Source organism: Eptatretus burgeri, chromosome 16, assembly GCF_056783735.1.
Source record: "Eptatretus burgeri isolate ZD-2024b chromosome 16, Ebu_testis_v1, whole genome shotgun sequence".
Lineage (NCBI taxonomy): Eukaryota > Metazoa > Chordata > Myxini > Myxiniformes > Myxinidae > Eptatretus > Eptatretus burgeri.
Window position 1 is genome coordinate 46,317,313 of NC_140976.1, and position 20,354 is coordinate 46,337,666.

The 20,354-nt window shown below is 43.9% G+C and overlaps 1 protein-coding gene and 1 pseudogene across 5 annotated transcripts in view; one reads left to right on the top strand and one right to left on the bottom strand.

Annotated features, from left to right (window-relative positions):
- Positions 1–20,354, bottom strand: part of LOC147011019 (uncharacterized) — a 192,033-nt gene that overhangs the window by 121,747 nt on the left and 49,932 nt on the right. The window lies entirely within an intron of this gene.
- Positions 10,192–11,971, top strand: LOC147011020 (uncharacterized; annotated as a pseudogene).

The following is a 20,354-nucleotide window of genomic DNA, read 5'->3' on the forward strand; positions in this document are numbered from 1 at the left end:
CGAACTGATTCGATTTTTGTGAAGACCCGAATCCGGATCCGACGACTAGAATTTTAAAAGTGATTCTACACCATTGAGAGATGGGACTCAAAAACGATATATAGAATGATATTTAAAAAGTGTATTGGGTCCGATATGTTCTTGAAGATCAGGCAGTGCGTGGCAGAGGTATGCGCTCTCCTGAGTGCCCTTCTAGTTTTCTCCTGATGTTGCCCATAAACCATTCGGAATATGTGGAATTAAAACCTGGTCAGCCATCTGGAACATGACCTTCATCAACTTGGTAATGTCCCACTGTATTAAAATTTATTGACAAAAGCATGAGGTGTTCATCAGAACAGTCAATTCCCTCGAATCCCAAGACAGTAGCATTTTCCATCCCACTTTTAGGTTGACCATTAAGATAAATTCCAAACTGCTCTCAATAGCCAGGCACAGACTGAGCATTAGCAAAACAGCTTCAAACTTTGAGTTCCCTTTACAAATCAGCCATGAAAACTTAGACCTCACAATCTCATGATTCACTCTGGTCTAGTGCTCCAATCCTGTTGGAAACTTTGATCTTTCCCTCAGCAGACCTAAGGTGGATGAAGGTGATGTGTTCATCCCTATTTGTCTATCTGCCTGTCTGTCTGTGTGCAGGATATCTCAAAAAGTCGTGGATGGATTCGGATAAAACTTGGTGGACAGGTTGGGTGTGTGACAAGGACGAACTGATTAGATTTTGGTGAAGATCCGGATCCGGTTACGATATTTTTTTCAGTGATTCTTCACAATTGAGAGACGGGCCAAAAATGATATAAAGCATGATATCTGAAAAAGTTGTTGGATGGCTTATGATAAAACTCAGTGGATGAGTTGGGGAGGTGACAAGAACAAGCGGATTAGATTTTAATTAAGGCCTGGATGCAGATCTGGCCTCTCGGTGGATACAAAATGTAAACTGTTCAGCCTGGCAGAGGTCTGCGCTCTACCGAGTGTCATTCTAGTTGATGCATATTGTCGTGGGAATGATTTCCAGGGGCTAGCTTTACATAAGCAAGGTTAGTTATTTCCCAAATTAAATGTTTCAGAGTAAGCATGTGGTAATTTGATTGTGATTTTAGATGTGCATCATTTAACTTATAGAAAGATGTCCACACACCCTCCCCAATGATTGTGTCTAAAACCACCATCCCTTCAACCTCCTTATTAATGTCCCTTCTGTTGTAATCTGTATTTTATGCCTTTTTAAGCGACCGAGTAGGCCATCACGCACAACCTTTGTCAGGAAACAGAGGCGCTACACTGTCTTTCTGAAGTGTCTGCGTAACAGGTTGGGGGGGGGGAGGGTGCGTCAAACGAGGCCAAACATCAAACTGGGCCACAGTAGTGGCTGAGAGGGGAGGGGTAATGGGGTAAGTGTGTCACAGCCGAGGGTGGAGGCAAACTCTGTAAAAATGGGTGTAACGAGCTGGGGGAGCAGAGAAGCCGGGAACCTTGGTGGGTGAGGCTAAGTACAAGCGATGCAGGGTTCCCCTCCCTCCGAGCGACATCACTCCGGTGCTGCATTCTGCCACGCCCCATACTGCCAGCCATGCTCACTCTCTCCTCTTTTCAGACCAGATCAAACTGTAGCAAGGTTGTTGGCTTGGTTCCTGCTCGTGCCGGAGTGTTTTCTGTCTTGTCGATCCCTTGCTATTGTCTATCTCTCGTGGAATGAATGGGGGCCGTGAAGGTAGGTAATTAAGGATCTGGCATTCCGTCGTCGTTTTGTGGGCATATTTACTGTAAGGAAGAAGGGGTATTTATTACACATTACTGATCATTATGGCTTCTCACTTGTTCTTCCCACCCCTGTGTTCTTGATTTCACTATAAAACCTATTGGTCTCCGGGTGAATCTGGGTGGTTTCCATTGTGGTTGCCAATGTGCACGTCTGTTGAAGGACAAATTGGATATGGGTGTTTAGCACCCACAACATGGCCATGCTATGCACATTGTAATTCTGCTCGGTCGTTAATTGAAATCAGGCACACGGCACCAAATTGGCGAGGTATATCTCCTCCCTCAGTATCGTGGTGAATTGACAGCCACCCAGGGGCGACCGAATCAGTCGGCCACCGTGGCCGCTTTTGATGTGGCTCGCCAGGATTTGCACCAAGCAACTGGGACGATGCGATGGCTGTAATAATATCAGTATATTAAGCCCTCTTCCCATCAATGCTTCAGATAATACTCCAGTGATGCAACGAAGTGGAATTTCTTCATAAACCCATTAACATCGCGTTGAAAAAAACGCATCAAACTCATAAAATTATCCGCACCAAATTAGCTGTGACCCACTCACATCAACGGAACCATCTCCATATCTGTCGCAAGGTTACCAGTCAAGCGTAGCACGCCTGATATCGCCGTGGTAATAGTGTATGCATGTGTTGGTGTAGAATCAATTCTGACCTTCATCTCTCCACATCAATTGTCCGTATTAAAATCGAGGAGCCACATTGCCATTAGTCCAGTACTGCGACATTGCTGAAGCAGAGGAGATAGAAGCTGAAAGCACTCCACCGTAAACTGCTCTGTAGTAAGTCTCGTCGAATTAAAATCCACTCCGGTGCTAATACGGACATTTTCGTTTTTGTGAAGGGGAGTTTAGAGATTTAAATAACAAACAATTTTAAATAAATATTAAGTGCCACCTATAGTTGTGGTCATCTCAGGAATTGGTAAAAAAAAAAACCAGTAATCTGGAGAAATCCACAGCAAAGTGATCTTTAACGTGGGCTAAAATTGCAGGATAAAAGACTCGACCACTATTTACAATTAAAATCATTAATTATTTTCAGCTACCAGAGCACCCGCCCAACGGGCGATCTTGTTCCGAGCATGCAACACGTCCTTTTGACGCATACCGTTATTTGGACGGTGTATAGGCAACTGACGGCTCTGTATAGGAAAAAATAAATAACCCGGATTACGTGTGCATAAAGCAAAAACATACCGACTGCTTACAATTAAAAACACCTCACTGCACTGAGAAACGTGGGGACAGGAATACTGTACGTACTGCAAATGGTGGATACTTGTAATACCCTCCCCAAACTGGAGGCGGCGTTACACGATACACATTTCAGAGAGAATTTGCATTCCTCCCACTCCTCCCCTCCAAAACCACCAGCAAAGATAAAAACACCCTACAACATTAACTGGGGTCATGCTGATCCTTTGTAGCAAGTCTGGATGTAATCGGCCACCGACTGTAACAGGAGTAGCATGACAATCACCCACACAAACACCGGTCAGTGAATTATAGTAAAGGATCAAGGAAGGAATGGGAGTTTTGGACCAATTGTGTTTACCAAAGGAAAGAGGACAGGGTAAATCACAAAGTTTGCTTTCCAAGGGGGAACTGACATTACTTGGAATCACATCCAACAAGCAGAGCCATTTTTAAAGCAAAGTTTATAACCCAGCACAACTTGGCACAAGCAAATACGAAAAGCACCAGGATATCGAGAAGCAACAAGCAAACAGTTTGGATAACATGCTATCAACTGGAATCATCACAAGCCAGGCATTGTGCAACGTGTGAGGAAAGTTGACTCCGTAGCGTGTAGACAATACCGACTCGGGGAACACATTTTGCAGGGTTGACGAGCCGAATACATCCAAATGTTCTTAGTCTACATTACCCCCATGCGAGTTGAACATGTGCATGTGCCAGCCACCTGTGTATCCTTTATATGGGTAAAGGGGGCCTAGTTATCTCCTCATGCTCTTGCTGTGGCCTCTGCCTATATATAGGGAGCGGACCGTTGACCCAGGCATAACTGAGTGCCTGATTCAAGCAAAGTAACATCCCAGCTATATCGAGTACGCATGACTGCACAGGCAAAAGGCCCTACACACAGCCTGCAGGTTTTATGCACAACATATATGTAAACGTCACAGGATGCACAAGTGCAAAATTTATGGGCAAATGAAGACACACGTAATAAAATACAATGTGAACGTTTTATCGAGGTCACAAGACTTTGTGGATATGTCAGAAATGACAAGATTAAATTGCAATAGCATTCTTTAACGAGGTGCCGAGAAAGTATCGTCGACAAACAAGTCAGACGGACGTAAATGGAGTACCCTGACAAAGCCAATGAGGTCACCATTAAATTTGCTTAACCAGGATATTGAGCAAGGCAAGTGGTAATTATGAAATTTCAATGTATATTACATTAAAAAAAAAATATTTAAACACAGGGGTGTCTAATGAGTCCAATGGAAATGTAATTTATTTTTTTACTACTTAAAATAACAATGATATAAAAACAACAAGCTCGCTACAATTGTTTCGGCCTCCAGACGTGTTCTAATACTGTAAAAAATATCTCCATTTAAAATTCCATTCACTTCATATATAAACATGCTTTTTCTCAGGCGTTTGAGACATTTCTCAGCAATCATCAAGGAAAATGTCTCATGAACATCATTCTTTAAAAAAAAAAATAACAATAATAAACAATGCTTTCATAATCAAATCCTTCATATCATATATATTGTTATGGCAGTGGAAATTCGCAGAGCACCATATAGGTCCTGAGATCAGTTATGCCGATAAGTCTGTGTTCAGATAGATTTCCCCACCGTTGTCTAATGGAGTTTATTCGTGTCACCCGGGCTGTGATCTTTGTATTGAGGCAGCCGTTTTTCTTTTACTATCATTATTTTGGGCCAACCACCAACCACCTTCTCCACCATGCCAACCACCAACCACCTTCTCCACCACGCCAACCACCAACCACCTTCTCTACCACGCCAACTATCAACCACCTTCTCCACCACGCCAACCACCAACCACCTTCTCCACCACGCCAACCACCAACCACCTTCTCCACCACCAACCACCTTCTCCACGATGCCAACCACCAACCACCTCCTCCACAACGCCAACCACCAACCACCTCCTCCACAACGCCAACCACCAACCACCCTCTCCACACCACCTTAACAACGACATCTCCTCACCATCTCCAAAACCACATCTCCCCCGATAAATCAACACGAACAACGTCGCCTCACCTTCATTTCCGAAACGACGCCATCTTGGCGCCAGCCACAGCGAGTCCGCATCGCTGCAGGCAGACGCGGGGGTTTCCTCGCCACGCAAGTCGGTGATTTTGCGCACGTCTGCTCGCCGTGCAGGGTCGCTGTCTTCGCGCACGTCCGCTCTGTGCAAGCTTCGCCTCGGAATTCGGATCAAGATAGCGAGAAGGGCAGAGCCAGTGGGGGTCAGAGGTGAGAGTGCGGAGATCAGATCTCGTCTCTCGGGCCCTATAAAAGGGTGAGCGGAATGCCAAGCGCAGTCAGTCTGTGGAGTGTCTGTCGGGGTTCAGAGCGCCTGGAGCCTGGAGCCTGCAGTCGGTGGAGAAGCTGAGGAGAGCGGAGGAGACACGAGCGGGGAGCACGGCCAAGACTGCTGTGCCGCGCGGAGCTGCGTGCTCGTGTGCGGAACGTGGAGAGAGCCGGAGAGAGCTCGCCAACCAGCAACGAACGGTCTGAGGTGATCGGGCTTCGGAACAGTCCGAGCATCGCTGAGGGACGGACGGGTTCTTAAAGAGAGCATCAACTGAGAAAGAGCAAAGATCTGTTCGTTCCTCTCAGGCGTTGCCGGCTGGAGCCCGAATCACCAGGCCGTGGCCGAACCGCGGTTACGCTAGCTGCCGTGGGGATGGGACATCGCGGGCCGCCCCAGCGAGTCACCACCAGGACAAGGTAACCTGCGTGGCCTCTTGGAGCTCCTTCGGTCCTCAAAGCTCCATGTTATAAAGACCCCGAGAGGTCCAGTCTACCCCCTTGCCTTTGATGGGGTTCTTTTTCCTTGCTTTTCTTTGTATGAAAGTTGTGGCGCCAAGTCCGATAAGTAGAACTGTGATAAGTGACTGTACATAATAAATAGACTGTCGTAGCGCTTTGTCTTGCTCGCGTCTTGTCCCAACCCCCCCATTCATTGCATAACTGCATGCGTGTTTTGCATTCATTGCTTAGTTGTATACGTGCATGGTTGTGTACAAATAAATGTGCTTGTTTGAATGTTAACAAGTTGGTTGTGTCCTCTTTCCCCAAATGAACTGCGATCTTGCCCTCGGAATATAGTTGGTTTTTAAATTGCCGGTAAAGCGATCGGGTCCAACGGGAGTCGTGATAACACCCCGCTCGGTTATCCCAAAACGGAGCGAGCTGCATTAAGCGGCTCGTGTCCCAGCGGCCCCGTTGAGGTACAATCTCTTGGTAATCTACCCACGCGAATAATTAGGTATATCGACAATTCGGCGATTGACCCTGTAGCATGCGGGTAGAGTGCGGACAAGGTTGTGGTGTGGTTAAGAACACACCCGTGGCTGGTTTTCGGCATTGCTCCGGAAAGCCGTGACTGAATTGTTCGTCCGGTGGGCGTATTGCCGCTATTAGTAAAACGCGGTCGTTCGCACGGCGGAGGGTGAGATTTCACAACAATATACTGGAATACAAGACCCGTCGCTTCGCTGATGGAAATACCAATCTTTGCTGTGATGGCTAATCAATAGGGCAAGAAGAAAAAGGATTTCTAGAGGTGTGGGGATAACCAGCGTTGCAAGGTGGCGTTTGCAGTTTCTCCACGTGTGCCCATGTACCTATGTGCCCATAAATAAATAAATAAATAATTTTTAAAAAAAGGTCATCAAACCTTCTCAGGAGTTCTCCAAATCCACCGTAGCTCGATTTATTGAAATCCGTTATTATGTTCTGAAGTTATAACATGACGAACAAACAGAAAGACAGGACTCATTTTATCATACAGCTTGAAGATTATGATAATATATATATATATATATATACATATATATATACATATATACATATATATATATATATATATATATATATATATATACATATATATATATATATATATATACATATATATATATATATATATATATATATATATATATATATATACATATATATATACATATATACATATACACACACACATACACACATACATCTATATATATATATATATATATAAAGTTAAAAGTGTGTGTGTTTGTGTGTTCGTCTGTGACCTATGCACGTGAAAAGTACTGGACTGATCCTCACCAAAGTTCACATGCTGACAGTATATGTACCCGGGAGTGTCCTGATGTAAAAGAATTGTACTTCCGACCTCCGGTTTCCGAATTATGACGTCATCACCTGATTTCATAACGTTAATTTTTCAAGTTCAGCCGATTGACATGGGGCCAACGCCATTTGCAATAGAATGAAAAAAATAGTGCTACAGTTAATTCCGAATTATGACATGCACTCGACACACTTATCATAGGCCCTATTCACATCAAACGCCTCTTTTAATGCATGATTAACACAAGTCATATTTTATTGTACATACATGATTACATTACATGTTCACATAGAGGGCGTCTATTATACACATTTCGTTGAGAACAGTAGTGGATCAATACACGCTGCCTCACCCCAATATGCTCATATTAGCGATACCCGTGCACATGCACGGGATAGCAGTACAACATAGCTGGAAGCAGACGACAGACCGTACATGGGGAATGACAAAAATACGCATTGTGCAAAATGCAAGTGGTACTATGGAACGTCAAAACTTCCCAAACATTGTCGGCATGTCCGCTAAGTGCCACAGCAATTTCATAGGGATCGTGTGACGGCGAGCCGAGTTTTTAGTGTGCAAGCTTGGTATTATAATAGAGATTATACGTACACATGCGGTGCAGAGACCGTCTTATATTTCCTCACCAAATATAGACGATACGGCGTCCATGGTATTTGATACACTATCATAGGCCTTATTTACATCAACAAAAACCTATAGAGGTCGTCTTTTTATACACATTTCCTTAAGAACAATAGTTCATCAGTATCAGTACATGCTGCCTCGCATCAATAGAGCTCATCTAATATACACTTTCGTTGAAGCGGAGATATTTTTTCCTGAGCAATTCCTCATCATCAAGCAGGTTTCCTCATCAAATCCTCACCAATTCCTCATCCATTTCTGATCCATTTCGCATCCATTCCTCATCATCAAGCATTTACCTCAGCAATAGGACCTATACCTCTATCAGGAGATCGTGCTAAAATAGAGTGACTATTTACTTTTGCATAGTGGCAAAAGGTTGGTTGTGCTCATTCCCGCGGATCCCAGTGAAAATCGCTGGAACTCCCGCACTTTTTGAGCCGGACCCGTGTGTTTCGTCGCAGGGCTCCTGGGACTAATAGGCCTTCCCAGTTGGCAGCGGATCCCCTTGCGAGGACTCTCGCGACCTGAGTTGTAGGGGATAGTCCCCCGACGAGTTGCCCCAAGCACAACCACCACACATAAAATTAATCCACACATTAATACATGATAGTAATATTTTGATAATTTTAATAAATTAATGATGCCTCCTAAAAGGCGAGGAAGCAGCATTGGGAGAAAAACGCCACACGCTAAGACTGAGAGCGTCACGAGATATCGACACCGAAGAGAAAACGACAACAAGGCGTCGAAGAGAAAACGACAAGGCGTCAAAGAGACCGGTTGCGTTCGGCAGCTGCTCGGCTTGCAGAGACTCCTGAAGCTGCGGGCGCTCGGCGCCGAAGCGTTCGCCAAACAACCGCAGCAGCGAGAGCAGCAGAGCTGCCTGAAGCTATGGACGCTCGACGCAGAAGCAATCGCCAAGCAACCGCAGCAGCGAGAGCAGCAGAGCTGCCTGAAGCTACGGACGCTCGATGCCAAAGCGTTCGCTAAGCAACCGCAGCAGCGAGAGCAGCAGAGCTGCCTGAAGCTACGGACGCTCGACGCTGAAGCGATCGCCAAGCAACCGCAGCAGCGAGAGAAGCAGAGCTGCCTGAAGTCTCGGACAATTGACGCCGAAGCAAACGGTTGCATTCAGCTGCCAATAGAGCTGGCCCTTTCAAATCATCAAAATTGGAAAGAGAAGCCTTTAACTATAGACCGCATAATCAGTATCAATTGATCCCTATACTTCAAATAGGTGGGATGGATGAGATCTGCCATCATTGTGGGGCAAGAAAATTCAAGAAAGAACCTCCTGGTATGTGTTGCAGTGGAGGGAAAGTGAAAATCACTGATATATACGAACCACCAGAACCGTTGAAGTCTCTGTTGGATGATACATCTGCCCACTCACAACATTTCCTAGGCAATATCAGGAGGTATAACTCATGCTTCCAAATGACATATAACTCATGCTTCCAAATGACCATTCCAAGTGAGGTTACCGGGCTACATCCCTACGTTTAAGGTTTGTGGGCAAATATATCATCGAGCCGGGGCCATTTTTCCACAACCCGGAGAAGAACCGAAGTTTCTTGAGATCTATTTCATCGGCGATCACAATCAGGAAGCTCAACGTTGGTGTGGCGTTGTTGAAGATGTCCATCTCAAGTTGGTTTTGGACTTGCAAAAGATGTTGCATGAAACTAACAACATCGTAAGAAGTTTCAAAACAGCCTTAGAACAGGCTCCCAGTGAAGACATGAGTGAAGGTTGTAATTCATGCTGATAGAACTCCTGCTGGAGAGCATGAGAGAAGATACAACGCACTACAAGTAAATGAAGTGGCCATCGTCATCATTGGGCAGGAATTCAATCGGCGTGACATCGTCATACACTGCAGAAAATGACCAACTGCAGAGAATCTGTGAGGCACACCGCTCCTATGAAGCCCTGCAGTACCCATTGATTAACTGGGAAGGACAAGATGGCTATTGCTTCCAAATATTGCCGTTCAATCCCACGACCGGACTCATGAATGTTGGAAAAAAAGTATCTGCTAATGATTACTATGCATACAGAATCATGCACAGGCAAAATAGTTTCAATATTATTTTGCGTTGTCGCCAACTGTTTCACCAGTATATAGTTATGTATGTTAAGATTGAGTCTGAACGACTACTATTCATCAGAACTCAATCAGCAGCAGTTACGCGTGGCTGATTATATACATCTCCATGATTCTCTAACCAATGACGGCCATGCAAATGTTGGTCAATGAGTTATATTACCATCATCATTCACTGGTGGGCCACGGTATATGGCAGAACGCACTCAAGATGCAATGACCTATGTTCGAACTTTTGGAAGACCGGACCTTTTCATAACTTTAACCTGTAATCCTCAGTGGCCAGAAATTGTCAAAGAACTATTACCAGGACAAGTCGCACATGACCGACATGATCTAATAGCGAGAGTCTTTCAGAGGAAAGTCATTCTGTTGATAGATCTTATGACGAATTTTAACGTGTGTGGTTCTGTTGCTGCCTACATGTATATCATAGAATGGCAAAAACGTGGTCTTCCACATGTACATAGCCTTTTTTGGCTCAGAGAAAAAAACTTAGACCCAACCAGATTGACTCAGTCATTCACGCTGAATTGCCCAACCCAGAAGAGGATCCGTTTTTGTACGCTATTGTGAAACGTCATATGATCCATGGTCCATGTGGGGTAATAAATAACAAGGCACCCTGCATGAGAAATGGAAAATGTGGAAAGAGGTTTTCCAGAGAACTCCTCCACAAAACGCAGTCGGATAAAGATGGATATCCGTTGTATCATAGGGGGGAACCTGATGATGGTGGATTTGAAACAACAGTTAAAGTTCACGGTATTCCTGAACCCATCGTTGTCGATAATAAATGGATAGTTCCATATATCCCATTACTCTCCACTATTTTCAATGCCCATATCAACGTTGAGTACTGCAATAGTGTAAAAGCTATCAAATACATATGCAAATACATTCACAAGGGCAGTGATCAAGCCGTAGTAACCATTGAGAGAAACGACATCAACGAGGTTCAAAAATATGAAAATGGTCGATACATATGCAGCAATGAAGCCATATGGAGGATATTGAACTTCCCCATTACTGGCAGGTTTCCTCCAGTTATTCACCTGACAATTCACCTTGAGAACGGACAGAGAGTTTATTTTACAGATCAAAATGTCCAACAACGAGCGGAAGAACCTCCAATTTCTAACTTACTGGCATTTTTCAAACTATGCAAAATTGATGACTTTGCTCGAACTCTACTGTATGCTCAGGTGCCAACGTATTTCACTTGGAACTCGAGTCAGAAACGTTGGAACAGGAGGAAGCAAGGTTCAGAAGTTACAGGATATCCCGGTATTTACAAATCTGACGCATTGGGTCGAGTGTACACAGTACATCCCAATAATTTTGAGTGTTTCTGCGTCCGCTTCCTCCTGCATGTGAAACGAGGTGCAGTGAGTTACATAGACCTGAGAACAGTGGACGGGCATATTTGCAGCACATTCCGTGAGGCTTGCAATCTCCTCAGACGCCTAGAAGATGATGCCCATTGGAACGCCACGCTTGAAGAGGCAACTGTTTCTCAATCCCCATCGACCATGAGGTATCTATTTGCTATTATGATAACTGCGTGTGAGATGTCAGATCCCAAGAGCCAATGGGACATTCACAAAGAGGCCCTGTCTGAGGATGTAAAAAACAGAGTCCAAAGAGAACATCCCCAAGAGGAGATCCAGTACACACCAGATATGGTCAATGAGGCTCTGATATACATTGAAGATTTGGTATTATACATGAGCGAGAAAGATTTAACTAAGTGGGGACTTCCCTCTCCTAATAGGTCTGAAAGCGCAACCATCAGTAGAGAATGGTTCCGTGAAACAAACTACAACACAGATACTCTCGCAAAGTTTGTTTCTGACAATGAGCCGCTTCTGGTACAGGATCAGAGTAATGCATATCAACTGATTTCTGAAGTGGTTCAAGAGGGAAGTGGTGGGATATTTTTCTTGGATGCCCCGGGTGGTACTGGCACAACATTTGTCCTCAACCTTTTGCTTGCTAAGATGAGGAGCCAGAAAAAGATCGCACAAGCCGTTGCTTTATCCAGTATAGCCGCAACACTACTTTGAGGTGACCGCACAGTGATTTCTGCTTTCAAATTGCCTCTCGACTTAGCTACAATGGAGTATCCGGTTTGTGGCATTGGCAAACAAACTGAAGCAACAAAAGTGCTGAAGAATTGCGACCTCATAGTTTGGGATGAAGGTACAATGTCGCCTAAGGATGCATTCGAAGCATTAGATAGAACTATGCGAGATTTAAGAGGAGTAGATCTGCCTATAGGTGGAGTTACGCTGGTTATTTCTGGCGACTTCAGACAAACTTTACCTGTAGCACCCCGTGGCACTCCAGCTGATAAAATGAAAGCCAGTATAAAATCTTCATACCTCTGGACATTCGTACAAACTATCCATCTAACAACAAATATGAGGGTCAAATTAGATGGTGATTTAGATGCGGCAATTTCTCACAATTACTTCTCAAACTTGGAAATGGTGAAATCCCGAACACAAATGATGTAATATCTATTCCCGATGACTGTGGTACAATAGTTTCATCTATGGAAGAATTGGAGGCTCATGTGTATCCCAATTTAGCGACTAATTACAAAAACATACAGTGGCTCTGTGAAAGAGCAATCCTGGCTCCACTTAATGAAACAGTCCGTGTAATAAACCATCAGTTATTACAAGTAGTTCCAGGCGAACAACATAGTCACAAGTCTATTGACACCACACTGGATACTGAGCAAGCCATACATTATCCCACAGAATTTCTAAACTCATTGGAATTACCAGGATTGCCTCCATACAATGTGTAATTTAAAAGTTGGATGCCCTATTATGTTATTACGTAATCGAGATGCACCAAAACTTTGCAACGGAACTAAACTGATTGTGAAAAGACTACTACCACATGTAATTGAGGCCACTATCATGACAGGATGTGCCAAAGGAGAAGATGTATTCATTCCGCGAATTCCACTCATTCCATCAAATTCAACGATTGAATTTAAGAGACTACAATTTCCTGTATACCTGTGCTTTGCGATGTCTATCAATAAGGCACAAGGACGGTCATTGAAAGTAGCAGGGCTGGAATTATCCACTCCTTGCTTTTCCCATGGTCAGCTATATGTGGGATGCTCCAGAGTGGGATCATCGGAGGCTTTATACACATTGGCCCCAGAGGGGAAGACATCAAATATTGTTTATCCTCGAGCACACCACTGAAATTATTGAGCTACTTCAGTTATTTCATAAACTGGAATAGGATGTGCGATGAAGGAAATACATGTTGCTGGTGAAAAATAAAAATGGTGGTGGGAAATAAAAAAAATGGTGGTGGTGGTTTGTATATATACATATTACAGATATAAATAGAATGGTGATGGCATAGGGCTTATGTGTATAATATTTTATAATGAAATGGTTATGGGCTATGTCGATATTTTATAGAATGGTTATGGGCGTAGGTACGTTGTAACTTCGTATACATAATATAACATAATTTTTTTTATCAGGATAACAGAAGTAAATAAATCAAATACGCTGGGCCAGGCTGGGTTATGCCCGACGTATAAATTAAGTCGCAAATAATGACATGAAACCAGCCTCACATTGTTGCGGCATTATGGTTTTTTTTATCTGATGCAGCAATAAATCTTAACATTTTTGAACTCGAGTCTTCTGCATATAAAACATGGCGGGGAAAATATAATATTATCGTGGTGATGAAAAAAAAAATAATGGTGGCAGCCTCTACAATTTTACAATTAACTGTGACATATACTCCTTCAGACCAGCCGTCATCCACGGGATTCCCGTGTGGAGCACGGGTATCCCTGCTAGTGTATACATATAACACACGAGTTGGTATATTCTCAAATAATCTCCACCAGTTTATCTGTTTGCCGCTATGTCTGTCCAGGGCAGAGTTTGGGCTGGCCTCACATCACCCACAATCGTCACTTCAAAAATTCAAATAATACATCTCCCATTTTGGTCAGCATTTATGGGCCTCAGGCTTCAGGCACAGGGCATTAGGCTTCAGTCCTCTGGTGTATATTTGAAGACTGAACAACACATTTTCTAACATGAAAAATAAAGGTAGTTTTGAGGAAAGAATAGTATATTTAGATTACAACCGATGCAAAGGAAATGAGGTAATGCATGTTTTGTTTAGGAGCGATCGTGGCAGCGGTCTCCCATACTCCGCCCAAAGAAAAGAAAAAAAGAAAAAAGAAAAGTACAAGAGGGCTGCTGAGTTTCTGTTCATTTATGTTGAGTTTACATACATTTAAAAACTGAACATGTCATCCATCATGAAAGAAAGGTACATTTTCATAATGCAAATGAAAGAAAATAGTCATGACAAAATATTTGAAGTCATTCATACAAACCCCCCCCCCCTTGCAATCTGTCTTTTTGAGGGCCTTTTATGCAACTCACCGGTGAAAAAAAAATGGAAGGTTTTTGTGGGTAATTTTGGTTTTCGCCCGAGTTTTCAAGGCCAAATAGTGTGCACATATTGGGTTTATAAACAAACTGTATTTTACATGTGTAGGACATGTATTCACATGTTATGTGAAGTAAATAAATTGTTTACATTACATCATTTCTGGATCTGCCAAAATGCCAGCACCCACTTTGGAAAGCTACGTGCAGCATCTAACTCTACATGTCCAAATGGCACACACGTCTTCTGGCCGTGGGCTTCCCATGGGTGTTGGCCGACTGGAAAGAAATAATATGCAATGAGGTAAGAATGTCCCCGTGCGTTGAAGAATGGGAAGAAAGACAGGAGGTGGGGGGGGGGCTTGAGGACTTTGGGTAGGAAGTTGGTTTGAAGATTTGCAGTGGGCAGGGGTTGGAAGAAGACTTGATATTTGGGAGATGGGTGAGGGGGTGTTGAGGACTTGGGTTTTGGTGGGTGAGTAGGGGGGGGTGGGTGGGAGTGGAGGACTTAGGTTTGGGGGGTTGATTTAATTAAGGAACATCTTTAAGGAGCACATAGCAAGACAATATTAAATTCACATGATATTCAACATGTTCTCTGTACCCTTGATACTTGAACAAAGTGCAAAATAGTTTTTCAGCAGAATGGACAACAGGACTAAGGGCACAGTTTCAGAGTAAAGAAGATGAGATTTTGGATGATTGTAAGACAAGGGTGTTTTGAGTAGTAAATGCATGGAATAATATCCTTGGAAAGGTAGTGGCTGCATAAACAGCAGATAGATTCAAGTTTGAATTAGATACGTACTGTATGTAAAACAGTAGGGATTGGGAGGTACTTGGACATTGGCAGGATTGATGGGCCGAATGACCTCCTGCAGCAACGAAATGCCTTGCAACTCCTTGTAACAAATTACGAGCTGGGAAAGCCACCAAATATACCACTGTCCGTCCATTGTACCAGCAGGACATGAAGGTGGATCCGCACTGCTCCACAGCGCAGCCATTGTACCAGCAGGACATGAAGGTGGATCCGCACTGCTCCACAGCGCAGATCCCTCAGGTTGCGGTTACGAATGTAAAAGTGTGTAAATGCACCAAAGATCATGATTCCAAACAATTACTGCAAACACAACTTTATCCAGGAAAAAGGAAAGGGAACACTTAATGAATAGGGAAAACAAAGCAAAAAAAAAAAAGAATACACACCAACAAAGTGATTAGAACAAGGAATTGGAAAAAATAAAATAAAACTTTGCCAATTAACTAAAGGAGAAGAGAACGGACAGTCCTTGAACAGAGGTTTCTTTCTGGACATCCTACACCTGATGTGACGCTATGACAAACTTAATGTGGGATAATTTGACAAATACAGCAAAAAAAATTATGCAACATACACATCAGATACATTGTGCATGCGGCACACATAGTCCTACTTTGGCTCACAGCAAAATAAGTTGATGATGCACAATTCAACAGCATTATAATGGACTAATCATCGGATGTAAAACACCATCGATGTCGATAAGAATGAAGTCATCAACAATATTTAAGATGATGAAATGTTTTTAAAATATCGTAACATTGTTCAAACATGTAAAAAATATTTTCATGATGTTTTCAAAGCACCGCACTTTAACGTTGTGAAAACATTCATCATAATGGTTTTATAGTGTGATGGTGTTACTTTTTGGTGCGCAGTGGGTTCGTTCATATCTTGAATGGTTTGGAAGTTTGAAGGAAAACTGATCAACTAAACTGAAATAATTGTTCTTCAATGCAAGTTTACATATCCATAAAAGGTGATTGATATATATATATATATATATATATATATATATATATATATATATATATATATATATATATATATATATATATATATATATATATATATATAATCATACCATTCCTTTCATGCCATAAAGGCATTTAGGGCTGCCAAGGAGTACAGTGCTGGACGGGTCACCACTCCGACACAGGTTACCCCAAATGATTATTACCCAGTACAATGGTACTCATTTCGTCGACCTCAGAAGGATGGCAGGCTGAGTCAACCCCACCTGCCGTTAATTCAACGGCTAACAGGGTCTCAAACTCAGAACCCGAAGATCCAAAGCTAGCCACCTCAGCCAATACCAGGTCGGTGTGTGTGTGTGTGTGTGTGTGTGTGTGTGTGTGTGTGTGTGTGTGTGTGTGTGTGTGTGTGTGTGTGTGTGTGTGTGTTTTTTCATTGTATCAGCTGACCTGGCTGGTAATCTGAAGTTGAACACGAAGAAAAATAAAATACCACAATAGATTCCTTTGACAAGATGTGATCAGACAGTCTCATTAACACCTGGCAGTTTTTAAGATGACACAATTACTTGTTAGGATGGATTGGCATGATCTTTCTTTGAAAGGCATTAAAATGATTGGTAATTACATCAAAACAAGCATCATTCTGTTAAAAAAAATAAACCTAGGCTTTGGCCGAATCAATTGTTGCTCTACCCTCTGAATCATATATCTCCATATTGGAGCAAACGTGGATGTCAACAAAACTCCATAATTGACATTTCACAGTTCTTGAACCAATGTAGAGGTTCCAAACCCAGTTCTCTCTCTGGTTCCAACCCGAAAACTGCCCTGAAGTGGCCACCCAGAGACAGCGGATGAACACATGCTTTCGCCTCACTCTGATGCAAGTACTCCAGCACATGCACTGGCCTGTGTTCCCATACACTGAGAAGGGTACTTCCACCCAGAGGGTGGGAGTGCCTGCTTGTGTTTGTGATGCAATTCTGATGTACCATACTCTGCTACAGAGAGTCAGTGCTGCCGAAGCAGTGTTTTTGCAAGGGTTATACTGGGTGGTTTGCCAGTGCCTTCCCAGCAGGAGTCAGGGCAGAAATTTGGAATAAATTCATGGTGTTGCAATGTCTCACCGACTCTTCATGAAGGAAACCCCGTGGGATCTTTATGGGCGACCAACTAATGCCGGCAGACAGGACGCATAGTTTAAAAGGTCCACAGAATCAGAAATTAAACAAACAAAAAATATATATATATATCTATGTTGATGATGATATATATTTGTTAGTAATAAACAAAGAACTGAACATGGTTATTTAATTCCAATAATTTTTTTGAAGTCAGGTCAGGAATGTCAACAAAACTCATAATCTCAGGAGCATGCGCCAGAGCAGCGCGTCGCTGCGTCCACTTTCCGCCGGTACTCCAGGGGCCTCCGTCCGGCCATCCCCCAGGCAGATGCCAAGCCCATCCCCATCTCCTTGAGATGCCGATCAACCTGCTACAAACACGAGGCACATGGTCGGCCCACCGGCCTGTTCCACTTACGAGGCTCCTTCGCAAAGAGAATCTGGTGAGCAGGATCAGCGCCAGGAAAACGAGCCAAATGTCCATACAGCTGCAGCTGACGCTCACGGACCATACAGGTAACAAGTCTCATTTGAGTCTCTCTCAGCAACCACTCGTTGGACACAAAGTCCGACCAGCAATAGCCAAGGATTCTCTGAAGAGACCTGGTACCAAAGGAATTAGGGTTCCATCTCAGATCCCTGGTCAGAGTCCAAGTCTCACATCCGTAGAGCAAGATTGGAAGCACCAAGGATCTGAAGACTCTGAATTTCATCCTACTGCACAGGTAACGACAGCGCCACACCCCATGATCCAGTGAATCCATAACTCCCCAGGTCTGACTCAGACGTTTATTCAACTCTGGAACACAGCCAGCAGAGACATGAACATCACTGCCAAGGTAAGTGAATCTCTCCGTGACCTCAATATCCTCACCATAAACAGGTACAGACAAGATAGCAGCATCCAAGATGTCATTGAAAGCCTGGATCTTAGTTTTGACCCAGGAAACCCGTAATCCAAGCACCTCCGACTCCTCATTCAGCACCTCAAGGGCCCCCCAAAGGATATCCAGTCTCCACAAAGACGACTGCATCATCTGCGAAATCAAGGTCAGAGATGTTGACATTCCAAAATGATGCACCGCAGCTTGATCTGTCCGACATCTTCCCCAGATTTTTTTTTATATACCTTGTCGAGGCTCGAATGAGAGCTAAGATTCCATTCCATCTAAGTGCTGAAAAGTGTGGGGGCCAGTACACACACCTGATAAACTGCAGTACCAACTGTAAATAAGTCGGAGATGGTATCACCACATCTCACAGCACTCTCAGTATCAGAGTATAGCTCAGACATCAGGTTGATCACTTTTGGTGGCACCCCACAAAGATCAAGAATTCTCATGAGGGCCTTCCAATTCACTGAATCGAACACTTTGCAGAGATCAACATCGGCTGCAAGCAGTACTTGCCGAAACTCTCGCCTGCATTCGGTTAGGACAGGAAGGGGAAGGATACGGTCAATTGTTAACCTCTTTGGTGTAAAGACTGACTGCTATGGGTGCTGGTGCTCAAACAAATGGTGGAGAACCCCATCAAGAATTATCTGAGCAAAGGCCTTGCCTGGCATTGAGAGCAGCATCACCCCTCGGTCATTGTTGCAATCCTGGCAATCAGTCTTCCCTTTCCAGAGAGGGACAACTCGGCCCCTCTTCCAGTCAGTTGCGATGATGTCTGTGTTCAAGGCAGAGCACAGAACTGCATGCAGCGACACGAGTACAGCATTTCCACCAGCCTAAAGATGTTCAGCATGGATGCCACAGATCCTCGGAGCTTTAACTCCATTTCAACTGGTTCACTAAAGCCTATGTTTACACAAACAAAGGTGGATCACAGTTGATTGGAGGGTCAGCATAAAGGACAGTAACACCCCTGACATCAAACTCAACAGCTGGTTGATCAGCCTGGTAGAGCCATTCAAAGTCACCGGCTTTGCGGGCCTTCACTTCGGACTCCTCTGTCAAGAGCCTACAACCTTCCACTCGAACTGCAGTACACCAAGGGACGGGATTGGAGGAACGCAATGCGTGAATTCCCCTGTAAGCAGGATGAGAATCACTTGAGCACAGGTGATGCTCCAGCCCCTTCACAGATTCCTCGAACAAAGGCCACTTGTCAAACGTCAGAGCACGCACAGTTTTACACCTCAGCTCTGCAATTGAATCTGGCTCTGTGACTTTGGCCAATGGTATTGAGTGTCTCTTGAAACACAAAAGTCTTCTTTTCCCTACGTTGAGTTCCAAGACATCCATGGGCAACATCAAGGATCCATCAATCTATCCATTGGGACCATACTCTATGCAGAGCATTGGTGCTGCGTAAGTAGTCTCCTTGGATATTGGACACAATTTTGGACGTGTCGCCACTAAGACACAGTATACCAGCATGCTGGCACTCATTTTTCTGACCACGGAAGGATGACAGGCAGAGTTCACCCCACCTGGTATTAATTCAACAGCCGAGTGGGGTTTGAACTCAGGATCATAGGATCCCAAACCCACCACCCCAACCATTAAGTCAACACCAGGCATACATCAAGGATGGTGGTCCTGAAGGCACTCCACAACTCTTTAGGAATCCCCAAAGAACCCTGACCCCCCACATAACCAATTCCTTTGCTACCCTGTCATCCTTGAGCTTGCCAACATCCAACCTAGGCTGGGATGGTACCATTCTCCCGAATTTAAGCTGCAACTTCAAAGTTGCTACCACAAGCCTGTGGTCGGTATTGAGCCCTCCGGTAGACCCTGCATTTCTGGACCATCCTCCAGCAACTATCAATGAGCACATGATCAACCTCCTTTGCCACACCACCAGCGTTGGATGACCAAATACAGCGATAAGTCTGTGGGTGCTGAAACCAAGAACCAGTCACCCTAAGTCCATGACTTCTTGCAATTGCAACGAACTTGGTGCTATTCTGGTTCACAGTTCCAGACCCATGGAGACCAACACGTCTCATAACCATCCCTATCAGTTCCAGTCGATGCACTGAAATCCCACAAGACTAGAAGAGTATCTCACCTGGGGCACTGATCAACCACAGACTCGAGCGTGACATAGAATGCGTCCTT